The sequence below is a fragment of the Hyaena hyaena genome, unplaced genomic scaffold, assembly GCF_003009895.1.
Source record: "Hyaena hyaena isolate Hyena2069 unplaced genomic scaffold, ASM300989v1 scaffold_224, whole genome shotgun sequence".
In the NCBI taxonomy this organism is placed as follows: Eukaryota; Metazoa; Chordata; class Mammalia; order Carnivora; family Hyaenidae; genus Hyaena; species Hyaena hyaena.
The window spans coordinates 1,173,421-1,196,971 of NW_024080854.1; the positions used below are offsets into that span (position 1 = coordinate 1,173,421).

General features: G+C 40.9%; 1 long non-coding RNA gene across 1 annotated transcript in view; it reads right to left on the bottom strand.

Annotated features, from left to right (window-relative positions):
• LOC120239047 overlaps window positions 1-10,674 on the bottom strand; it is a 29,435-nt gene extending 18,761 nt beyond the window's left edge. Inside the window, exons 1-2 of the long non-coding RNA XR_005530345.1 lie at window positions 10,614-10,674; window positions 10,311-10,468 (exon numbers count right to left, since the gene is read on the bottom strand). This is a non-coding gene — a long non-coding RNA (uncharacterized LOC120239047). The remainder of the gene's footprint in view (window positions 1-10,310; window positions 10,469-10,613) is intronic.
• Window positions 10,675-23,551: the final 12,877 nt, after the last annotated feature.

The following is a 23,551-nucleotide window of genomic DNA, read 5'->3' on the forward strand; positions in this document are numbered from 1 at the left end:
CCACGTATCTATGTATGGAGAACTAGGTAGGTGTGTGGAGGTCCCAAAGGAGCCCTGCTCCTCATCTCAAAGGCAATACCATCCTTCTTCCATGTCACGCCACGAATTTATCTCAACATTAACAAAAAAAGGAGATGCCAGTGCTGTGCTCATAAAGTTCTTGTTGCTAAAGGTTTCAGAACACATACTGTTCTATAACCACTCCCTTGTTGATGTAAAAGCTTACAAGTGTGATGTTTCATTACACTGGGAACCCAAGATGGTGAGCTCCCTCCACATAGTGAAGGCATCAATGGTGGGCACCAAAAGCAAGTGGAATTTGGGGGCCTGGAATATTCCAGGGAGACTTCTGACCTAATGGGGAGGAAAGAGCAGGTATGTGTTAAAGTTACAACCCCTTCTTGGCTGCACTTTATTCCTTCTAATATTTTTCCTTAGAAGCAAACTTCCACCTAAACAGGGAGAAATGAAAGACCTATTATAGATTCCTGAATTAAAAAAAAATTTTTTTTTAACGTTTATTTGTTTTTGAGAGGGAGACACAGTGTGAGCAGGGTAGGGGCAGAGAGAGAGAGAGAGAGAGAGAGAGAGAGAGAGAGAGAGAAAGGGAGAGGGAGAGAGAGAATGAGAATCTGAAGCAGGCTCCAGGCTCTGAGCTGTCAGCACAAAGCCCAATGTGGGGCTTGGACTCATGAACGGTGGGATCATCACCTGAGCCAAAGTCAGACACTTAACCAAATGAGCCACCCAGATGCCCCCCCCCTTTTTTTTTTTAAATCAAGCCTGACTTTACAGAAAACATGAAGCCGACATGCTTCATGTCGGCATTCTGCTATAGTCCTGGGTGGTTTCTACCCAGACTAAACTTTGGGGCTATTTAGCCTGAGAAGGGGATATTTCTCTGTATTTAAAGGTGGTTTTGGGGCGCCTGGGTGGCTTAGTTGGTTAAGCGTCCGACTTTTGCTCAGGTCATGATCTCGCGGTTCGTGGGTTCGAGCCCCGCGTCGGGCTCTGTGCTGACTGCCAGCTCAGAGCCTGGAGCCTGTTTCAGTCTGTGACTCCCTCTCTCTCTGACCCTCCCCTGCTCACGCTGTCTCTCTCTCTCTCCTAGAAATAAATAAAAATATTTAAAAAAAATAAAAAAATAAAGGTGGTTTTAGGGGCGCCTGGGTGGCTCAGTCAGTTAAGCGTCCGACTTAGGCTCAGGTCATGATCTCGTGGTTTGTGGGTTCAACCCCCGCATCGGGCTTTGTGCTGACAGCCAGCTCAGAGCCTGGAGCCTGCTTTGGATTCTGTGTCTCTCTCTGACCCTCCCCTGCTCACGCTGTCTCTCTCTCTCTCTCTCTCTCTCTCTCAATCTCTCTCTCTCTCAGAAATAAATTAAAAATATTAAAAAAAAATTTTTAAGGTGGTTTTAACTGCATTACCTAATATCAGGACCATCAGTTCATTTCTATATTTTTCAAGCAGTAATGGCTCTCACCTTTGCAGTGAAGCTATCCTTAACCATGCTAGACCTTAATGACCTTAGCATTTACTATTTGGACCAAACATTAGGCACTGACATATTTGCAAATATGGCAGAAGATAGTATGATTTAGAAGATCCTGGAATCAGCTCTGAGATTTGCTAATTGTGAGCTTTTTTGGCAGATTATTTACCCTTTCCTCCCTCAGTTCTTTTTTTTTCCCCCTCCCTTCAGATCTGTCATCTATAAAGTGAATAAAACCTACTTATAGAAGTTTTGGGTGAGGAGTAAATATTGTGGCAGGGTCTAATATAGTGCTTGGACATAACAAATACTTGGTTATTATTTTAGAAGTAAAATAAATGAACAAATGGACCAAGAGATGCCCAAAATGGGAATGTTAACTTTTTGACTGGATCTCTCAATCCTTGCTGAAGTATCTGAATTAATTATACAAGTACTGATTTCTCAGGAGAGAACCGAAGTGCCAGAAATCCCATCTTCGAAAAGGAGACAACTTGTCTCCCCAAGTGTTGAGACAAGTCTGCTACGTTTCCCTCAAAACTGAGCATCAGTTTTATTGTCAACATACTCAAGGACAAAGCCTCTCAATCTAATGATATTAAATATTAGATTTAGGCTCAATGTGTCTCTTCTGATTGTTGCAACAGTCTGCCTCATTGCACCAAAGCTATGGTTTAGGACAGCATCATCTTTGACTCACTGTCCTCAGGTCTTCTGCTAACCTGTGCGTCCATAAAAGCTACCTATATAATGATGGTGTGGCTTTCAGGCTATAAATCCTGTTTAAATGCAGATGGCTAAATTTAAAGTGGGTTGTAATAGTCTTTTGACAGATGAAATCCCAATTTTAGATGATATAAAACAGGGCTGTACATTAGCCCCTCTCCCTTCAGACCGTCTGGGTAAAGCATTTGGCACAGCTATGAGGTGAGTTTGATGGGTGACCCCCAGGCTTCGGGAATAGAAGGACAAGAGTCTGCCCTGGTGCTCATATGAGTTTATTGTTAGGAACTTGGGATATAATGAAGCTGTTGGACCAGTGGTCTGATAATCGCTGGAAGGTACAGCTGAGCATAAACCATAGCACTTGGGGTTAGGGAAGGGGCAGTGGTGACACACAGGCCCAGCTCAGGCATTTGGTGGGTAGCAGAAGCCCTGTTTATTTGCTGGAGGACTCAGTGAGCCCCGAGGGAAAAGAATGAAAAAGGGAACTTTGGAACTGAAGGGAGCCTGAGGATGGAGTCAAAGCCCCGATGCCTGAATTGTGCCCAGGGGCCCTGGCTGACTGGTGGTGTGGAAGGGTGCTTTTAGATAATACACAGGAGAATGCTAGCAAATACCCTCTGAGCCAACTCGAGGGCTCCTGTCTCATGTTCCCCAGAAGGAGGTCTCTTAGGAAATAGAATAAGTCTGTCCCTTTAGGACACTAATGAGGAATCGTGAGAAAGAATGCTCACCCTCAGAGCAGCAGATTAAGTCTGCAGACAGCAGAGCGGGAGTGGCCCCAGTGACAATGGCAAGAAAACTTGAATGGCTTCCAAGGAGAATCTGCAAGACATACTACTGTCCTTAGATGCAGGCGAGGAGGACCAGGCTTTGGAGGGCTGACTCCACAGGACACAAACACAATGGAGAAAATTTTAAAGAACACAAGGCCAGTTTTGTCACTCGGGGTCTGGGTCTCAGCTGCAGTGCTGTGAGACCCTACCCCTAAACATCTGCTTTCCTGACTTCGTTCAGGCCCCCAGGACACATCTCCCCACATCTCTCCCCTTGCTTCCAAATGCCATCGCTGATTGTGGCTTCTGCTGCTGTGAGCTTCAGAAATGAGCACTGCTTCCAAGGGTGGGTGGGATTCGGGCAGCTACAGCACTCAGGTAAGAGAAGAGGACACTCCTCCCCCCCCCCATTTCTCCTCAGTGCAAAGGAATAGATTATTGCCTAACAAAGTCCTGCTTCGCAGCTGTGCCTCGAGACAATCATCTTGCTTTTTTTTTCATTGTTTCAATTTGTGGGTCAAAGAATGGCACATATTTTATACTTTGTTCTCTTCATTTAAAACATGTAAATAACTCCACTGACGTTTCTGTCGGATCCCCTCCAAATGTTGGGGGCCTGTTCTGTGAGTGACCCAGGACCCCGCTCCCAGAAGGAACAGGGGAAGAGCACCACAGGCAGTGATTCTGCTGCAGGGAATCTTTACCTTTCTATCTACTACCCAAGCCTCCAGTCTGTCTTCTCCTAAAGGGTGCAGCCCCAAAAGGCCAGCATTACCAAATACTGAAATCAAAATCATCCTATTTGGCAAACATTCTCCAATACTGACGTGGATGCTGCTTCTTCGGCTTGTGCAACAGATCAGCCGAGGCAGCAAATTGAATAGCCGGCTTGTTTGAGTAGGAGGAACATTCTTACGTAGAACTTCCACTCTCCTCCCTTCTTGGGAATGAAGGAAAGAGAAGCCCAACTTCTGTCCCCACCGACTTGCGGTTGCTAGCCAGGGGAGGAATGGCAGATCTGGTTGGTCAGAGCCTGAATTTGTCAAGCCACACTCTTATGGATGGTGGGGCAATTGGGTCTCATAACAGGAAAAACAAAGTCTCTGGCTCATAGAGTTCAGATTCTTCCTGCCTATGCCTGTGCTTCACATCTCCATACGGCAGGAAAACTAGAAAGGGGCTCTCACAGGGGAAGGATAACCATTTTCCTTCCCTCCCTGTTCCGCCCTGGCTGGGTGAGTGAGAGGACCTCTGACCTACCCAGCTGGCCCAGTTAGTGGTTAGAATCTGTGCAGCAGGTCTAGTCCTGTGCCTGAAGGCACACGTGACTTCATGAGTCCCAAGGCAGCGATTCAGGGTCAGAGATGGGAGGTCATAGGTCCAAGTCATACTCCCTAACACATTTTGCCAGAATTCCTGTTTTTCGAAGGTGTATTAGACAAGGTAGGCTAAGTGGCTATAACATAAGACCCACGAAGGGAGAAAGAATATGGAAGATCATCTCTTATGTTTCAGTCTAAGGTGACTGGGTCTGAGTTGGCAGACAGCTCTGCTCCACACAGTCATCCCAGGCCCCGGGCTGACAGCACCTCTTCTGTCTTCGACATGCAGCTTCCAAGACTGCTGTATTCCAGCTGTCCAGGAGGGAGAAAAGAGCAGTCCAGGGCCAGAGATGCTGCTTAAACAAATGAGGTGTAGGTTGCCCATATAGCTTGCTCCCACATTCCATTGACGAGAGCTCAGTTGAAAAACCTGTCTACTCTATAGGAGGCCGACAAACGGGAGCACAGAGTGAGGTATACAGCAGGCATTCTCCACCACGAAGGAGTTGTTGAGCCTTGTAAGGGACATACAGGCAGCACTTTTACTTGGAGGTGGACACTCCACAGGAACATGCTAAAATGTTAGTTTGTGTATAGCCTGGGTGGTTGACTGCTAAGTTACTTGTAAAAATATTCAAGCCCAAACCACCTCTTACCTATAAACTGTTACTGAACTCTCATCAAATATTTGTTCAATTATTTGAGCAGATTCAAATATTTGGGGATAAAAATAAACACCGGTTCTTACAGGCTTCATGTAGGCTGTGTTAGGTTGAAAGACACTTTAAGATCACCTGAAGACTCCCAAGTTAATACATCTTTATCAGTTTGATTGCCTGTCTTTCAAACTAACCAGTGATGTTATGACCCATCCCTGGTAAAACAATGTGACACCTTTTAATTAAGAGACACAGCCTAAAGGATATATTAGTTCACTCACTCACTTAGGTTCTCCAAGCAATAATCCTAAAGTCCGATATTGCTAACTTCTTTAGGTAACATAATTAAGAAGTCACATACTTGGGACGTAGAAGTTTAGTTGCCTCTCCCTCCCCCCCACCCCCAGAAAAAATTGATGAGTTTTTTTTTCAAGTTATGCACTTGAGATTTTTGAGGCACAATATTTTAAATGTCTACTTAGGATCATTTATTTTCTTTCATTAAACAGTAGTTGAACACTTTATCCTTTAAGCTGTTCATTATTTCTTATATAAGCAGTCATGCAGTAAACTCCTCAGGCAGTAAAGTCCTGAAATGGAAATTTTCATATCTTCAAATGAATATAATGCATCTTTTTTTTTTCTTACAAGAACCATGCAATTTACCCACTCCTCTGTTTTAGTTTCTAAGATTAACATTACATTGAACAATCAACTATAATAGATGGTTATATTCTGGTGCCTGAAATCTATGCCCTGGCTTGTTTTATGTCCTCATGAACTTTTTTTACTTTGGAATAATGGAATAATTTTAGATTTACAGAAAAGTTGTAAAATGGTACCAATAGGTCCTAAATACCCTTCATCCGGTTTCCCCTAATATTAACATCTTAATTAATCTTGGTACATTTGTCAAAACTAGGAATTTAACACTGGTGCGATAATATTAACTAAGCCAAAGACTTTGTTTGGACATCACCAGTTTTTCCACTAATGTCCTTTTTCTGCTGCAGGATACTCCACTGCATTCAGCCCAGCATGCTTTAATTGAAATATGGTGTCCTGGCTGAAAATCATTCCTAAGAAATGTAATGACTAGGAACTAGAAAAACATTTATCGATTTAAAATTTGCAAAGATTTGGGGCGCCTGGGTGGCTTAGTCAGTTAAGCATCCGACTTTCGCTCGGGTCATGATCTCACGGTTCGTGGGTTCGAGCCCCGCGTCGGGCTCTGTGCTGACTGCCAGCTCAGAGCCTGGAGCCTGTTTCAGTCTGTGACTCCCTCTCTCTCTGACCCTCCCCTGCTCACGCTGTCTCTCTCTCTCTCCTAAAAATAAATAAAACATTTAAAAAAAATAAAATTTGCAAAGATTTTTTTCTCAGGAAAGAAATAGAGACATTAATTTATCCTTGGGGCCAACCATTCCTTTATTTGGGGAAAAATACTCTGAGGTATTTAGTTACACAAATATAAAGCAAGTACCCAGGCTGTGTGTCTGTTGAAGCCTATGGAACAGCCTTAACTTCAACTATGATATTAGCTGGAGGTTTTCAACATAAACTGAGTTCTGTTATGCAATTGAGTTGGGTTAAAGCTTTGAATGTGTACATGCTGGCTTTCTGCCTCTGTGCAAGAGGTCATGAGAAGAAGATGAGGTTTCCTAAAATGAGTAAACGTTCCCATTGCCAGTCGTCTGGGAGAAGACAGCCCTTGTGACAGAAAATGGGGACTTGGGAGGAAAGCCTTATATCTCAGTTAGGGATGAGAAGTCTTCCTTCTCTCCCAGCCTTGGATTTCAAGTAGTGAAGACAAGCTCAAGGGATCCCCAGCCATGGGAATGAGCCTACCCTGGCCACATGGAGACAGGTTGAGCACCACCAGTCTCATGAGGCTGATTTGGGTCTGCTGGGCTCTAAGAGCAGCAACCATTGAGATATCCACCAATTTTTACTTCATGCTAACCTTCTAAACAAGTCTTACACCAAATTGCAGCATAGTTTCAGCTATGCTATAGAGAGTTAAGGGTCAGGCTGGGGATAGAGTGGTAAATTAGAAAACAGTAACCTCTCTCCCAATGCCACAGGCAGTCTGGCTAGAGAAGAAGCTATAGGTTCCATATCTCCATATCTAAATACACATGAGCCCTCACCTTCAAGACCTCTAAGAAATACCTGGGCATATTTGATGGTAGTTAGCTTCCTGGAGCACCAGGTAGAAGCTCAAAGTCATCATAAAGTGGGTATTAAATGTGACTTAATTTCATGGTTCCAGACTACTAAGGTCTATATGTATAGGTTATACTAGTGTTTCTGCTCTGGTTTACTTTAATTGTTTAAATTCATTCATTCATTCATTCATTCATTCATTCATTCATTCATACTGTGTGCCAGGCACAGTTCTAGACACTGAGAATGAAAGAGGGAAAAAAAGGTAAACCTGACTTCATGAAAAAGTCCCTACCCACATGGAGAAAAATACATTGAAAGTTTCATTGTGTGCTTTCTAAATTCTAATGAGGAGTGTCAGAGAATTATAGATATCTTAATTTTTAAAGCTATGATTCAATTTAAATATGGTTTTGTTACATGATAAAGAACTCTGATTCAGTCCTTAAAAGCATTTAGTAGATGTGGTTCATCAGGAAGATTTGGGGAGCACATCTCCATCCTAAAATAACTTTCTGAGAAGAGAAAGAACAATCTCAAGACTTTTGGCTTTTCTGTACCCCAAGCTCAGTGGTAACCATTGAGATTTCCTCTTGGCTTATAGCCAGAATCTAAATACTATCTTGGCCACTCACATCTGAAAAAACAGAACAATAAAGTCTTTAGAAACAGAGAGTCTTTAGACATTTCTTTTGGAAAGAGCACTAGAATAGAGCTTCTAAATCTTCTAATTGCCCCTGCTGACGTAGTGTGTTATAAAAACACAATAGTGAATAGGCAAGGACCAGAAGATTCAAAATTGTCAAACATAGGAGAGATATTACAAATCATTTCTCTTAAAAAATATGGCTGTCAAAGCCTATGATCCTGATTGCACAGACATCTGTGACTAAATAATGTCAGTTATGGAAATTGCTGAAAAGTTATAAATAAAACATTAAATAATACAGTACAGCTAATTCCCCAGGTGTTGTTTCTATTCTCAAGTAAGGATCTACATGAACCAAGTGACAGCGTACAGCTTTCCTGTGGGTGTAAATCTCTAGAGATATTATTCACTCACATTTGCTTATGTCCTTTTACTTGATCAGTCGCAATAACATTATTATTTCTTGCTTTGTTATTTCTTCTTTCCAATCCACATCAGTAGCTTATTCTTATAAATAATTCAGCATCTATCTGGGCATTTGTTGGCAATATTATCTTACATGATGTTATATAGGAAGAGGGAGAGCAGTGATGCTTAAATATGGCAAGTAATGTTTCTTTCAGTCTTTCATGTTTACAAAGTGGTTCTGTCACATCCTTTGCCTCTGAACTTACACTGAACTTTCTCTTCCAGAAAGTCTGGTTGCATGGATTCAAGCCTGCTGCAAAATTTGATATAACTGAAACTTGATAAAAAGTTTCAGTCCAATCAAGTGTACGTACAAAATGATCTACCATACTTCTAATTCCTGGCAAACTTTCATCTGCTTATATATTCAAATAGGCTTTAAAGGAAGCACATCAGATTGTCTGTCTATATACACTACAGGGCAAGCAGAAACTTTTATTGCCCCCCTCCAGCAAAATAATAGTGGTCAAATGTTATCTCAGTCTCAATTAATCCCACTTAATACCAAAAGAATATATATGAAAGATTAAGAATATAGAAGATCTTATGAACACAGTACTCTGAATTCAAGTTTTTTCAAACAATTTAAGATAACAATGTTAAAATTTCCAGGACAATTTAGAGCCAGGTGTTCAAATTTGAGATTTGTAGTTGAAACCTTGCTGGTTTACTTCCCACAATACATCCTACATATTCCTGAAGCTATTGGGAAGTTCACCATAATTGGAACAGACCTTCATCTTCTGGTTTCTAAATAGAATTAAAGAAGACAAACTTTGAAAACAGAATGGAGTCCATTTTGAAGGAATTATATTTATACCTTTCTTGATTGACAATGACTGAGAGTATACCCTTTCTAAATTATGAAAACCTATACAAACCCAGGTCAAGTGTTGACTCCAGACCCTTTGAACATGCTATTCCCTCTACTCAGAACACTATGTCCTTCCTGTCCACTCTAACTTCTAATCCAGTTTCATTTCAACCTTAGCGTCTTGGCCTCCCTGATACCTCAGAAGAAGTACCTTACTCTTCTTGTCTTTACTGGCTGATTGATGTCTGCTTTCCTCAAAAAACATAAAACAGTTATAAAAAAGCAAAACTGTATCTGTCTTATTCACCACTGCCTAGCCATGTTCAAGGTAGTTGTTCAAATGGACTTGAATGAATATGTCAATGCATATGAGTGAAAATAACAACTATCACTTAAATGTTTTTTACTACATGCCAGGCTCTTTGATAAGTGTTTTATATATGAGAATGAATAGATGGATGAATGACCATCAAAAATGAGCACTAAGAACATTAGAATCCTCTAAATGAATAGTCAATCCCATCGTAAACAAGTTATGCATGAAACTTTTTGTTTACATAAAATTTAGAGGAAAGTTTCAAAGTCCAGTATTATATGATTTATGTAACTTGCAAACCAGAGAGAAACCCAAGTTTTGTGGGTAAACTGTTAGGATCAAAGCTTGGGGGGGAAAACAGTCAGGATGAAACAAGAAGGTATTAACAGTAGCCAGGGAAAAGAGGAGATAGGAGATAAGAAGCCTGGAGTAAAGGTACACTTACTCAGGTTCCCAGAGAGGTAGATTACCAAAAAGGGTTGAAAACTAATGCTGTATATTCTATTTGGCGAGCTGTATTTTTCACTTAGTACATGTTGATCACCTTATTATATCATTAAATGCTCCTCTGCAATATCTTTTAAAGTGGCTACAAGGATTCTATTAGGCATGTGCCATTATTTACCTATTCTCCTAACTTTGGACAACCTAAATATTAAGTTAATATCAGGTTTTTTTCTTCTTATCAACTTATAGCTAAATCTTTGCACATGTTCAATTATTTGCTTAGAATAAATTTAATATATTGAACCGACAAATCTATAGGTACCAAGATTTCCAATTGTATTGAGAAAGACATAGATTCACATATATCTTACCCAGGCTGAGATCATATCCTTCCTTTAATTCACAGAGTACAAAGCTGATAACTTCAAAGCAATTAACATTTATAGCATTTTTATCTACTTGCATTGAGTTACTTTACCATTTCTTCATCTTGCCTCAATCAAGGCAGCAGGATGTTAGTAATGTTAAACTGAAAGAAATTCTGGAGGTGCCATTTGGAGACAGCAGAACCGTGGTCCTATGGTTCATTCTTAACAGTGAATATTTAACATATTTGTCATGGTATTTCTTCTAATTCTGGAGAATTTTAAAACATAGGTATTTCAGTGATCATCTTTAAATCAATCACGGATCTCTCTACTATGTTTCCAAGAAAAATCTCTAGTTTTCTAGTTTAGTAAGATTTTTTAGAAATCATAACTGAATACTTTTGATTTCTTACCTTCTAAAAAGCAAACCAGGCCACTGCTGGCTTGTCTAGTCCAAAGAGTTTCTAAAATTAGTATGAAACCAGTCCTACTGTGATGTAATAATGAGTAGCATCACTGGTTTCATAAATAATAAGGCTCAGGATCTGTGAGAAAGTCAGCTGGGCTGACAGTTCTAGAAGAATGAAAGCTCCTCCAAAGTCAATGCTAGAAATAAAGATCGGGACCCATAATGTTCTGTTTAAAAGAAATCTATTGTACAGGATGCACTTCAGTAGTAGCCATTCTTCAAGTGCAATGGCATCCCAGACAACAAAATGCTATAGGACACAATATAAAGGGGGGGGATAAAGTACAGCTAATGAACTACTCTGTCTAGGATTGCTATTTGTGACAGGGGGCCTTCTGTGATACCAGTTGTTACTTAAAAAAAATCTTTTTTAAAAGAGTGATCTCAGGGTGCCTGGATGGCTCAGTCAGTTAAGCATCCAACTTCTGTTCAGGTCATGATCTGGCAGTTCATGGGTTTGAGCCCTGTGTTGGGCTCTGTGCTGACAACTCAGAGTCTGGAGTCTGCTTCAGATTCTGTGACTTCCTCTCTTTCTGCCTTTCCCCCATTCGTGCTCTGTCTCTCTGTCTCTTGAAAATAAATAAATATTTTAAAAAATTTTTTAAATAAAAAAATAATAAGAGAATGATCCCAATCTCAGAAAACACTAATAGATCTTCAAACTGTAAAACCCTCCTTGCTGGCTTTACCCTTTCAAACCTACACGTTGTCAGAGTAAATTCAATGGATGAGATGTATTTGGATCCCTTATAACAGAGATCTGGTAATTAAGAATCTTGGAAGAAAAAGCCCAGTAGGCAAGAACTAGTCTCAAAAGTTTTATCCCATTTTCATATTTCTTATAAAATTTGGTTTCCAGAGATGATGCCAGAAGAAGTAGAGAAGTGGCTTTCACAGCACTCTCACAGGGGTTTTGTTGTTGCTGGTTGGTTAGTTTTGTTTTTTGTTTGCTTTGTTTTGCTTTTGCAAGTTCATGTATTGAACTACTGTTGTTCTTCTGAAATGGTAGTTTTTCTCCCTTGAGTCCACTGCATCAAGTCATGGGATACCATGTTTTGAACAACACCCATCATAGGCCAAATGCTTTCTGAAATGGGCAGTACTCAAAGGTGATGACATGAAGCATTAAGACCCATGCTGCCCTCTTCCTGGAAAGCTAAATTCCACTAATTATTTTCAGCACTTTGCTGAAAGGCCAACAAACATTCTTCTTAGCACACACTATTTAGGCATCTTCATATGAAACAGATTCTTTGAAGACCTCTCCTTGTATCCCTAAGATAATGAAGGATCTGAAACGGTCACTACATCAGTTAATGTCAAAATAGTAGAGAGTAAAGCATCCCAGGTTTTCAACCAAATGAAGACGCTTCCCTCTGGTAGGTCACCAAAAAAAAGTGAATATACCCATCAACTCCAGAACTTCTCACAACAGGGTCCCAGAAAAGTGCTTCCTACCAAAAGATCCCAATTGAAAACACAAGAAACCAGGTTCAATAGAATAAGGTAAAGTTTCAACCTTTGGATAGCTGGCTCCAGACAGGGTAAACTCCACCCTTGATTTATTTATAGCATGCTGTTATCTCCTGGGTTGGCACAGAGACCAAGGGAAATCTGACCTGAGGATCTCAGGAATGCTGACTCTCAGGCTCCTGGATACAACTGGCAGACACCCCCAAAGACCTGAAAGTTCTATGGTTACTATCATGGCATCAATGTGGGTAGACCCAATGTTAGGTCAGATGCCATGTTTGAAAGGAAAAGCAGTGTGCTCTTCTGAACAAAGACTGCAGACTTGTATGAACCATGCCATGCTCCAACCCAGAGAAATATGACCCGTTTAGTAGAGCAGGAAGAGGTCATTTTCCAATCTGGTTGCATTCTAACAGAATGTTCCTAAAGTTCAAGAAGGAAACATGCTATATTTCTCTGTAAACAAAGTAGAGTGGGAAAGAATGATAAAACTCTCAGGAGTGAGTCTTGGCACACAGAGAAATTTTAAACGTATGTGGGTGGAGATACAGGCATTCTTAGAAGTGAGGTAGAGTCTCACAGGGATGCAAAATGAAGGAAATGTTTAGAAAAGAGCATCCACAGGTCATGAGCACCATACCTCCACCTGGTCTGCCTACTACAAACCCACAGTAAATGTTTATTGACTTGAATTAATAAGCTTCGTAGTTCTGAAACGTAGTCCAAGGCCTAATTAGCTAGTCCATGCAAGCCCTCAGGAAAGAAAAGTCATTCTTAAAGTACCTCCATTTTATATTTGGAGAACAAGACACATGGAATTGTTAAGTTACATCCTCACGGCACCCTAGAAGTTAAAGGCAGAGCCAAGACAAGGGCCCAGATGCGTAAATAGGCACCAGCCACCCCTGAACTGGCCACGTAATAACAAGGCCAGTTGCTGAGGAGGCAGGGACTCCAAAACAAATGGACTTTGAGGTCTAGACTCAGAGAATTTTTAGCTCCCTCAACAGACAAAGGAACTTGAAATTAACTCATCAAACTCTCCCAGAGCCTGGCTCAGGAAATTGGGGCTTCCGAGTGCAGGTGGGAAGTTATGGAGGAAGAATTCTAAGATGGCCTAAGGAAGACTGACAAATGGTAAGGTCTCACAGAAAAGGTATGAGCTCTGGAGGCAGACAGTCTTGACTTGGAATCCAACTCTATCACTCACTAGCTGTGACCTGAAGTAATTTACCAACCTCTCCAAGACTCCATTTTCTCTTCTAGAAAACAAAAATTGTAATAACCATCTTGCCGAGTTGATGTGGAAATTGAACACCAATACAAACACTAGTCCATTATAGGCCCTCAGAGACAAACCAACAAAATGCCAGTTAAAAACAACAATTCCATTAAGAACAGCAGAGCATTGGGGCACCTGGGTGGCTCAGTGGGTTAAGCATCCAACTTCAGCTCATGGTTCATGGGTTTGAGCCCTGTATCGGGCTCTGTGCTGACAGCTCAGAGCCCGGAGCCTGCTTCACGTTCTGTGTCTTTGTCTCTCTTTGTCCCTCCCCTGTTCATGTTCCCTCTTTCTGTCTCAAAAACAAATAAATATAAAACAAATTTTTTTAATTAAAAAAAGAATAGCAGAGCATTATACATATAGAGGATGTGTGCACCAACCTGATGGAAGGAAATCTAAAATAGTTAATAAATACATGGATAGGGAGGTATTCAATCTGAAGATCACAAGGACAATTTTTTTCAGTATGAGAAAAATGCTGTCCAGCAACTCACGAGCAGATGTCACCCTGGAATGATGCCCTTGACACAGGGCAGGCTGCCTTTCATGGTCTGTTATCTCTCTTACTCTCCCAATTATGGCTTTTAATATTGGATGTTCATCAGATACACCACATATTGCATGGTGGTATATCCATATATACCATATGGATGTGTTTCTTTTTTAACTGAAGTATAATTGACAGAATGTCACCTTATAGATTGCCTTTTTAATACAGACTCGCGAGATTGAGGGCAGATGTAAATTATACTTAAATTTGTTCAAAGACTTAAGAGCTTAATTACTTAATGCTGCATCCAGTGGCAAGATTTATGACAGAAGTGGCTACTGAAAATGCATTTGAGGGATTCTTACCTTCCAACCAAAAATTACATTAAATCAATGTAGTGAGATGCATTTGGGATTTTATTTGGCAATATAATGATTGATATTATCCATATCTCTATATTAAAGGGAAACCATTTCTTTTTTCACATGGAACTGATTTCAACAGGAATTATATTCCTGAGAGAGAGATACTCATGAGATCTGTGCCTGGGAGCCTCTGAGACTATAGATGTTAAATAGTATCAGTGTTGAAGGAACCTCAATGATCTGCTGAGAACCTTGAAATATGTACCAATTACACTTCTCTTGACCCTGGACTGCAGTCCAGGAGCCATGTAAAAATCTGGGATAATACAATGACCATTTATAATAATTTAAGAATCACCTCCAAAGGGCAATCACATTAAGAAAACAAAATAATACAAAACAAAACAGGATAGTGGAGACAACTGGATTCCTATTAGAAAGTTAAAAATCTTGGCAACTTCTTACTTCTTCAAGATGATGTAAGTCAGAAGACTTCAGATTAAGGAAAGCCAGGAATATAAAATCCAGGGTAGGTTTTGAAATTAAATCTACCAATTTATGGTTTCCTTAAACATAATTGAAGCCAAACTCTTAAGGGGACATTTTCACAATAAAAAAAAAGTCAAGCAAATTCATCTTCTAAGACATCAAAACTCAACTGTTTTGATCATACAGGACCCTCTTTTCTTCAAAATTAAATTTCACATTAGTAAATTTTGATCAACAAACTAGTCATAGTTTCCCAGATTTCCTGCCCTGAATGGCTTAGAGGGATACTATGAAGTCAGGGAAGTTTATAAGGGCTTTGCTTTGTCTGTCTTCCTCTACATGTTGGTGTTTCATTAAATTCCATCTTTCCATCTTCCACCATCTTCTCATCTCACTCTACAGACTCTCCCTGGGTGATCTTGTCAACTTCTCCCTATGTGCTGATGACTTTCAACTCTCTACCTACCTCTAGCTCAGCTCTTTCTCCTGAGCTTCAGCTCATATCTCCAAATGCTTCCTGGGCATCTCTGCCTGGACACCCCATTCTCAAATTTATCATGCACATCACAGAGCTCTTCTTCTCCATCAAATGTACCCCTCTGCCACCTTTCTCATTTTTCTTACTGGTCCCAAGATGGGTCCAATCACTTAGGCAAGAAACCTGAACACAGAGTATACAAGCCCAGAGGAGACTTCAAGTATAGTAACAAATTTACTTCAAGGTAGGAAAGCAAGGAGGCATTCCAAGTGGCATATGTAATTATAGAGACACCAAAATGAGAATGAGCATGGCATGTGTTTTATTAGTCAGGATTGGATAGGCTATGCTGAGATAGTAAATAAATGCCATAATCTCAGTGGCTTTTTGTTTTTCTCTTTAAAAAAGATCTCTTTAAAAAGGACACCTGGGTGGCTCAGTCAGTTGAGCGTCTGACTTTGGCTCAGGTCATGATCTCATGGTTTGTGAGTTCAAGCCCAGTGTTCAAGCTGTCAACCTGTGCTGACAGCTCAGAGCCTGGAGCCTGCTTCAGATTCTATGTCTCCCTCTCCCTCTGGCCCACCCCCACTTATGCTCTGCCCTCTCTCAAAAATAAATAAACATTAAAAATTTTTTAAAAAATGATCTGATGCCAATTGGTCAGTTTTCTTGCAACATAAACACAGGACTCAGTCTGCTTCCATCCTGCAACCCAGTGTCTTAGATTGCTGCACCTTCTGGATTATAGACAATAGAGAATGGGTATGAAGAGCTCAGATTCTCTCTTAGCTTTCTTGAACCAGAAGTGTCATATCTCTGCTGCTCACTTTTCTGTTGTCAAGTTTGATCATTGTCCCAATCCAACTACCAGAGAAACAGAAATATCTTCTCATCTGCCCAGGAAGATGAAATGAGGGAATGAATACCATTGTCTCCACCACAACATGTTTAGGAATCTATAAAAAAGAATGGTGAAATGTCCAACTTCAGCTTAGGTCATGATCTCATGGTTCGTGGGTTTGAGCCCCTCATCAGGCTCTGTGCTAGCAGCTTAGAGCCTGGATCCTGTTTCAGATCCTGTCTCTCCCTCTCTCTCTGTCCCCTACCCCGCTGCTTATGCCCTGTCTTCCTATCTCTGTCTCAGAAATAAATAAACAACAAAAAAAATACCATATCTAGGGGCGCCTGGGTGGCTTAGTCGGTTGAGCGTCCGACTTTCGCTCAGGTCATGATCTCGCGGTTCGTGGGTTCGAGCCCCGCGTCGGGCTCTGTGCTGACTGCCAGCTCAGAGCCTGGAGCCTGTTTCAGTCTGTGACTCCCTCTCTCTCTGACCCTCCCCTGCTCACGCTGTCTTTCTCTCTCCTAGAAATAAATAAAAAACATTAAAAAAAATACCATATCTAGAAATTAATGGGGATGATGAGGGGTGATATGTATTGCAGGGGAAAGGTGGGCAGACAGTGCCCAGCAAAGCCAGCAAGGTAGGTAAAGCCAAAGCCAAAAAACTACCTAGAAGGACTGAGCAGGGTCAAGAGTCTGAATGCTGTGCCGAGCATAATGGGCTTTTAGAGGTGAGAACAGATGGGCACCTGGTGGTTCGACTAGTTAAACATCCGTCTTCTGCTCAGGTCTTGATCTCGCAGTTTCTGGATTTGAGCCCCGTGTAGGGCTCTGTGCTGACAGCTCAGAACCTGGAGCCTGCTTCAGATTCTGTGTCCCCCTCTCTCTCTGCCCTACCCCTGCTTGCACTCTGTCCCTCTCTGTCTTTCAAAAGTGAATAAATATTTTTTTAAAAAATTTAAAGGTGGGAACAGAGAATCCTGGAACTCAGTCTTCCCAACCTGAGGCACCTGAAGTAAAGGGCCAGCTCCTGCTCCCAGGGTCCCGCCTAAGGTTCCTATTGCTTTGAGAATCAGTGGGTCCAGACTAAGGTCTGGGATCCAGCCTAAAAACTGGATGAAACAAATGAAAAAGCTCCTGGTGGTACTGTGATCACTTTCTCTGGACGCTGCATGATTCTTCCTTAAGGGCTTGGTCCCCACACTTCCCTGTTGGTACTCCCTTCTCAGCTGCATCCCAGCTCCCAAGCAGGTTCACCTCCCTGTTCGCCCTAGTTCAACCTGACTTTCTCTTTGACCTTGGGGGATGTGGATTCTTGCCCCCTTTGTTTCTGAGAAGGTTCTACCTCCAGCAGTATTTACCCCAGCTGACTTCCACTCTGTTTTATACCTAGCTGTCTTCTGCCAGTTAAGTCCAGTCAAAAGACAAAATAGCAACAATAACACTATTTAATACATGCCTGGCACTGTTCAAGCATTTTATATACATAATTATATATATACACACATATATGTAAGCACATACATTAATATATATTATACATGATTAATATACATGTTATAATAATCTGTTATATATACATATGTCTGTATATGCTATATATAGATCATTTCATTCTCGAACCAAGGCCATGAGATAGATGGTATCACCTCCATTATGCAGATGAAGAAACTGAGGCAAAAGAAGTTGACTTGCCACATTCATGCAGACTGTAAGTTGGTAGAACTGGAATTTTAATTCAGGATGCCTGGCGTTTAACCACTATGCTATACTACTAAGTAGAGGATGATGGAGAAGAAAGGAGACAGAAACAAGATGGCTTGATGATCTTAAAAAAAAAAAAAAATGTGAAGAGCAGTTGTGATTAGCCGGAGAAGGCTGAAGAGTCTCCATTGGAGAGAACTGCAGTGGAGGAGGTGCTACCAGAGGATAGAAAGCCTACAACTATTCACACAAGGGGTATTTGTCTTCTTTAAAAGGCACAGACTCCTGGAGAGGATAATGCCTGAATTTTTATCAATGGAATTTCACATGCCTGGCAGGTGGGAGGCAGGGAGATTTGAGCCCCTCGAATTACAGCTCCGCGGCCCTGCCTCAGAAAAGTCCATTCGTCTCGGCAAAGCCCCTCCCACACAGGCACAATGTGCGGTCTCTCGAGGCAGGACATGGTGTCAGCCCAGCGCACAAAATGAGAACTGTTTCCCTGCGTGCAGCTGGCGCGCCCTTTCAGCGGGTCCCAGCTGCCCGGAGCCGCGCCTGCAGCGGGGCCACGCCCCCAGATGAATATTCAAGCCTGCCTTGTGCTCCGAACCCGGGCTTTCAAAGCTTCTAAACGGATTAGAAGGACTATGCGAGCTCCCTGATAGAGAGTTAGAAGGGAGGAGGGAGCTGGGCTTTGTCAGGACTTGCTTTTGAGAACTACAAAGAGCGCAAGGAAACTGAAGTCTTAGGTTGCTAATCCAGAGAGGTCAAGTTTATAAAGGGAACTTGGTGCTACTCATAGTTTATCAAGTCTTTCAATGTCCCTCCACACCAATAACGTGCAACTACTGCTGTTTCATAGGCAAGCTCTCTTTCTAGCACTGGGAACCATGAAAACCAAGAGTAGGGTAAGATAACTTTTATCCAGGTAAACTTCTGTTTTCACAATATACCTCTCTCACAAAAGGTCCTGGTACAGTTCTGTTAATTTGTGCATTCTTATGATCTAATCTCTGATTTCTGTATGGGTGTCAGTCTATGTACTAGGCTAGAAACTTTTAGTTAAACTTTTATGAAATATATACTCTCAGATCTAGTTGAGACCTAAGTAGGGAATTAACCATACCTATTAATACTTATATTGGGCTCCATTATTTTTGTTAATGGAGAAATGTCCCAGCACAAATCATCTGAGAGAGTAGATAGTACCCAAATGCATTTCACTGACTTATAATACAGGCAGGTTTTGGGGGGGGGGGGGGAGTGCATTCAGTCTTTTGCTGTTGTTGAGCCCTTAAAAGTTCACTTTAGAATTCACTTAAGAGAAATCATTGGGAACTTTGTTGAGTGCATCTTTTCCATTAATCCCTCCATTAACAGAGAGGTTCTGGAGCACCTGAGTGACTCAGTGGGTTAAGCATTTGGCTTTGGCTCAGGTCATGATCTCTCAGTTGCTGGGTTCCAGCCCTGCCTCCTGCTCTGTACTGACAGCTCAGAGCCTGAAGCCTGCTTCAGGTTCTGTGTCTCCTCTCTCTCTGCCCCTCCCCCACTCATGGTCTGTCTCTCTCTCCTTCAAAAATAAAAACATTTAAAAAAACTAAAAGAAGAGAGAGGTTCTGCTTCTTACCTACAAATTGGAAATGGAAGAAATAACATTACCGAGAGAAAACAAAAGAATGAAAGGAAGGAATGTTCAGCGACTTTAAATGAGGGCAGACTCTTCCCTCACCTCACTTCCATCCCAGAGAACTGAACATACGTGCAGATGTAAGGGTACAACCACTGTGAGTGGCCATGTGACCTTATGGAAAGGAGGATAGGGACCAAACAAAGGACACAAACAAACATCCCAGTAATTGTAGATTCTGGAAAGTATAGACTGATAAACTTGCCATTAATCCCCAGCAAAGTTCTAGATTGGAGAAGTAAGCAGGCAGCTAGTGAGCACATAACAAAGATGACCACTAGAAACCAACAAGAGTCTACCAGGTCAAGCCAAAGTTCATTTCCTTTTTATGTATTTTCTTAAATGAAGTTCTTGACTAGTATATCACAATGCCAAAAGCAAAGAACATCTTGACCAAAGTACAGCCTATTTATCTCCCCCCACCTGTTTGTTGGTTTGTTTCAGTATTGGATTCAGGATTCAAAATGATCAAAGTAAGCATTTGGCAGCCAAAAGAGAATAAACTCTAGAGCTGCGTTTGAGTCCAGGCTCTACAACTTACTAGTTGTGTGACATTGGGCATCTCTGAGTCTCAGTTTTCACAACTGCAAAATGGGAATAGAATATTTATTTGACTGATATGAAAGAAAATACAAATAGAGTATACAGCACAGGTACTCAGGAAAGGGCAGTTATAATTAGGATACAATTTAAAATGTGAAAAATTCAAATATAAACTCAGGAAAGAGAAGAACTGAGTTGAGTGATTTGTATAAAAAGATTTTTTTAATTAACTGAAATAAATTGGTTCCTTGGTGAAATAACCAAGGAACATGTTTCAAGTACAGACAGAAGCTGATTAGTATAAGTATGTGTAAACCCAAAAGGAAGAGTCCCAATTAATTCCAGTTGGTCAGATCGTATCTTAAATTCCCTTTCTGAGTAGGATACTTGAAAAGTAGCAAGGAAACATTAAACAACATCTGGGATAGTGGGAGACCCAGAAACCACAATACCCAAAAAATAGTTGAAAGAAATGTGGTGTTTATCTAGGAGAAGTGATTGCATAATAGCTATCTTTTGATATTTGAAGAGCTATGATGTGGGATAAGGTATAAACTTGGGTTATACAGCTCTAAATGGTGAAATTGGGACAATGATTGGAATTTGTGTAGACTCAACATGTAAGGTGTCCAATAATGCAAGGAACATTTTTGAAAAATAGCAAGGTCACAATTACTGAAAGTATTCCTACAGTGAGGAGAAGCCAGCTCTCAAAGATAGTGTAATAAGAGATTTTTGCACTGGAAAAGAGAGTGGCCTGGATTTAGATTGGAGTTAGTAATACACCATATACATGCCACAACCCCCGGCCAAGGCAGACATAACTAATCAATGATATCTCTTTTTCCTGCTGAACTAAACTAAGCCTGGTGATCCTTTGTGATGCATGCTCTAGGCCATCACCATTATCAGGGTTGACAGCCAACTCAACCCAGATGATCCCTTAGAGTCTCTAAGATCCAAAAACTTAGAAATCTCTCCTATATTATAACTATAAAATATGTCTGCAAATTAACTAGAGGGGGAGACACAGTGAAGTACAAAAATATTTTCAGATATCTGTGTGTGTTTATGTGCTTATGTCTGTGTATGTGCCTTTGTGTGTATATATATGTGGGATAGTACACAGATGACTACACAAAACAGGAATCATATGAAGGAAATAATTCATTTTCCACAAGAGCCCTTAAACATTGAATCCAAATTGAATCATGCAATAGTTAATGGCATTGCTTTATGAATACATCCACCATTTATTGTGCACAAAATTTCAACCTTTTCTTACCCTATCCCACCTTCTCTAAAATTTCAAACTATTTTATAAGTTGTAACTTTTGGGACATCAAAGACAAGTTGGTATGAAAGAGAGAATTTGAAGGGTTGGCAGAGGTGGGGTAGGGGGCACTTAGTAAATCCTCAAGAAAAGGGGGGATTTTATTATTAAGCAGAAGTAACCCACAAGGTCAATAAGAAACTAAATTACAATGTCCAACGTTATAGCGAACTCTGCTAATGGGCAGCAGGGGCCTCCTTGAAGGGGTAGTAGTAGAAGACAAGTGAGTGGTAGCTCATATTTTATCTTCCCAGCTAGCAATTAAGAGGGACAAAGAACCCAGTCTAACTCCCAGGAGAAAGACAAAGGTACAAAGATAATTTGCTAGAGAAAAGATCATCTTTTCAATAAACAGTGCTAGAATAATTGGGCATCTATATGCAAAAAAATAAAATACCTTCATCTAGACCCATATTATGCAAACATTAACCCATAATGAATCATAGGCCTAAATATGAAACTTGAAACCTCTAAAATCTCATGAAGTTTTCTTTTTTAAAAGGATTAAGCTATTTAAATATTAAAAGTGAGTCAACTTAAAGAAAAATATAAGTAAATAAGAGTATACAGATGAAATGCAGAGATGCAAACATCACTAAGGTGGCCCCCTTAGTGCCTGCCTCCTTGGGCTGGGGAGGGAGTCATACCCCATCCAAGCAGACTGGTGTTTGATACAGAACTCTAGTCTCTGGAGGAAAGTCCACATACAACCAGGAAATTCTACTGGTAGCCCGGTCAGGTGGGCGTGGGAAAGTTGTGCTGGAAGCCTGTGAGAGGAAGCTGCTGTCTGCAGCCCAGCGCTCCCCAACTCCCAGATCTCAAGTGTAGGAGGCAGGAACATGAATCCTAGATGCCACTAGTCAACACTTGTGTGGCTACTTTTCAGCAGCCTGGCCTGACTAAATGGGTTCAGTTGGGCAAGCCAGAACATGAAAAGTAAAACTAGCAGTACCTGCCTCTAAGTGAGCTGAGAAAGGTAGGAGGAAGGTGTCTGATGTTCATCTCATGTGGTAAATTCTTGGTCATTAAATTATGATACCAGTTACATCTTCCTTTATCAAGATCAAACTCCAGTATGTCAAGAATTATAAAACACATATGTAACAAAAATTATAACACACTAATTGACTTTGTAAGAAAGTAACAAACAAAATCTTCCTTTCTTCTTTACCCATACAATTCTTATCAAGGCAATATACATTGTAAGGCTTAAAAGCATTAGCAATGTTGTTAAGTTACCGGGGTTCGAATCCCAACTCTGTCTTCTATTAGATGTGTGAGCTCAGTCTGATTTCTTAAGCTTTCTGAACCTTAGTTTCTTCTTCTGTAACATGGGATGATCAAAACCAAACCAACCCAAAACAAAACAAAAAACACCTTCCCAGAGATCAAATGATAATGCGTACGAAGGTACCCTTAGCGCATAGTAAGCATACAGAGTTACAGAGCTGAGAGGGAACTTACAGATCATCAGAAATCTTTTATCTGCTGTACCAGCAGAGCAAGGCCCAAAAACATAGGTGACCTACCCAATATCCCACAGCTAAATTAGGGGTAGACCTGCTTTTCAAAAATTGAAGTACTGTCATTTTTTATTTGATTCCTTTCCTCTCGTGGTTTTCCTTGTGTCTCCTCTTCTTCTACCAGGCTTATAACAACTTGCACCATATTTTACTCTGATTTCCCATGGCTTCACTGTGACCCTACATTCTTTTAGCACTCCTACATTGTGAAAGCTGCACACCATCTGTCATCTGATGAGTGTGCAATGGTCCCTCAAGAGCTTAGTAAATGCCTTTTCTATGAAGCATCCTTCCGTTTTAAGCATAATGCAATGTTATAATTTAACTTTCAAGATCCACTCTGGATCGAAGGGATGATAAGACAGGTCCATACATAAATATTCTCCCTCTGGGCAGCACGACTGTAAATATACCAAGATGTGCCCTGCTTGAGCCAACAACAAATTACCTAATGATCTTCCACTTCTAGGCTTTTAAGAGTCCTTCTCTCAGAAAGAAAAGAGGGTGTGTTTGGTCTCTACATCATCTCATCATATAATGGGCATAAGCTATTAATCCAAAAAGATTTTCTAGTCACACCAACTAATGCAGGTGAAAATCTTCTTTGCCTTCCCATTTTCTCAAAGTCTGTAGGGTAGAGTCATAAACTACAGCAGGTTTGACTAATAACAGCTC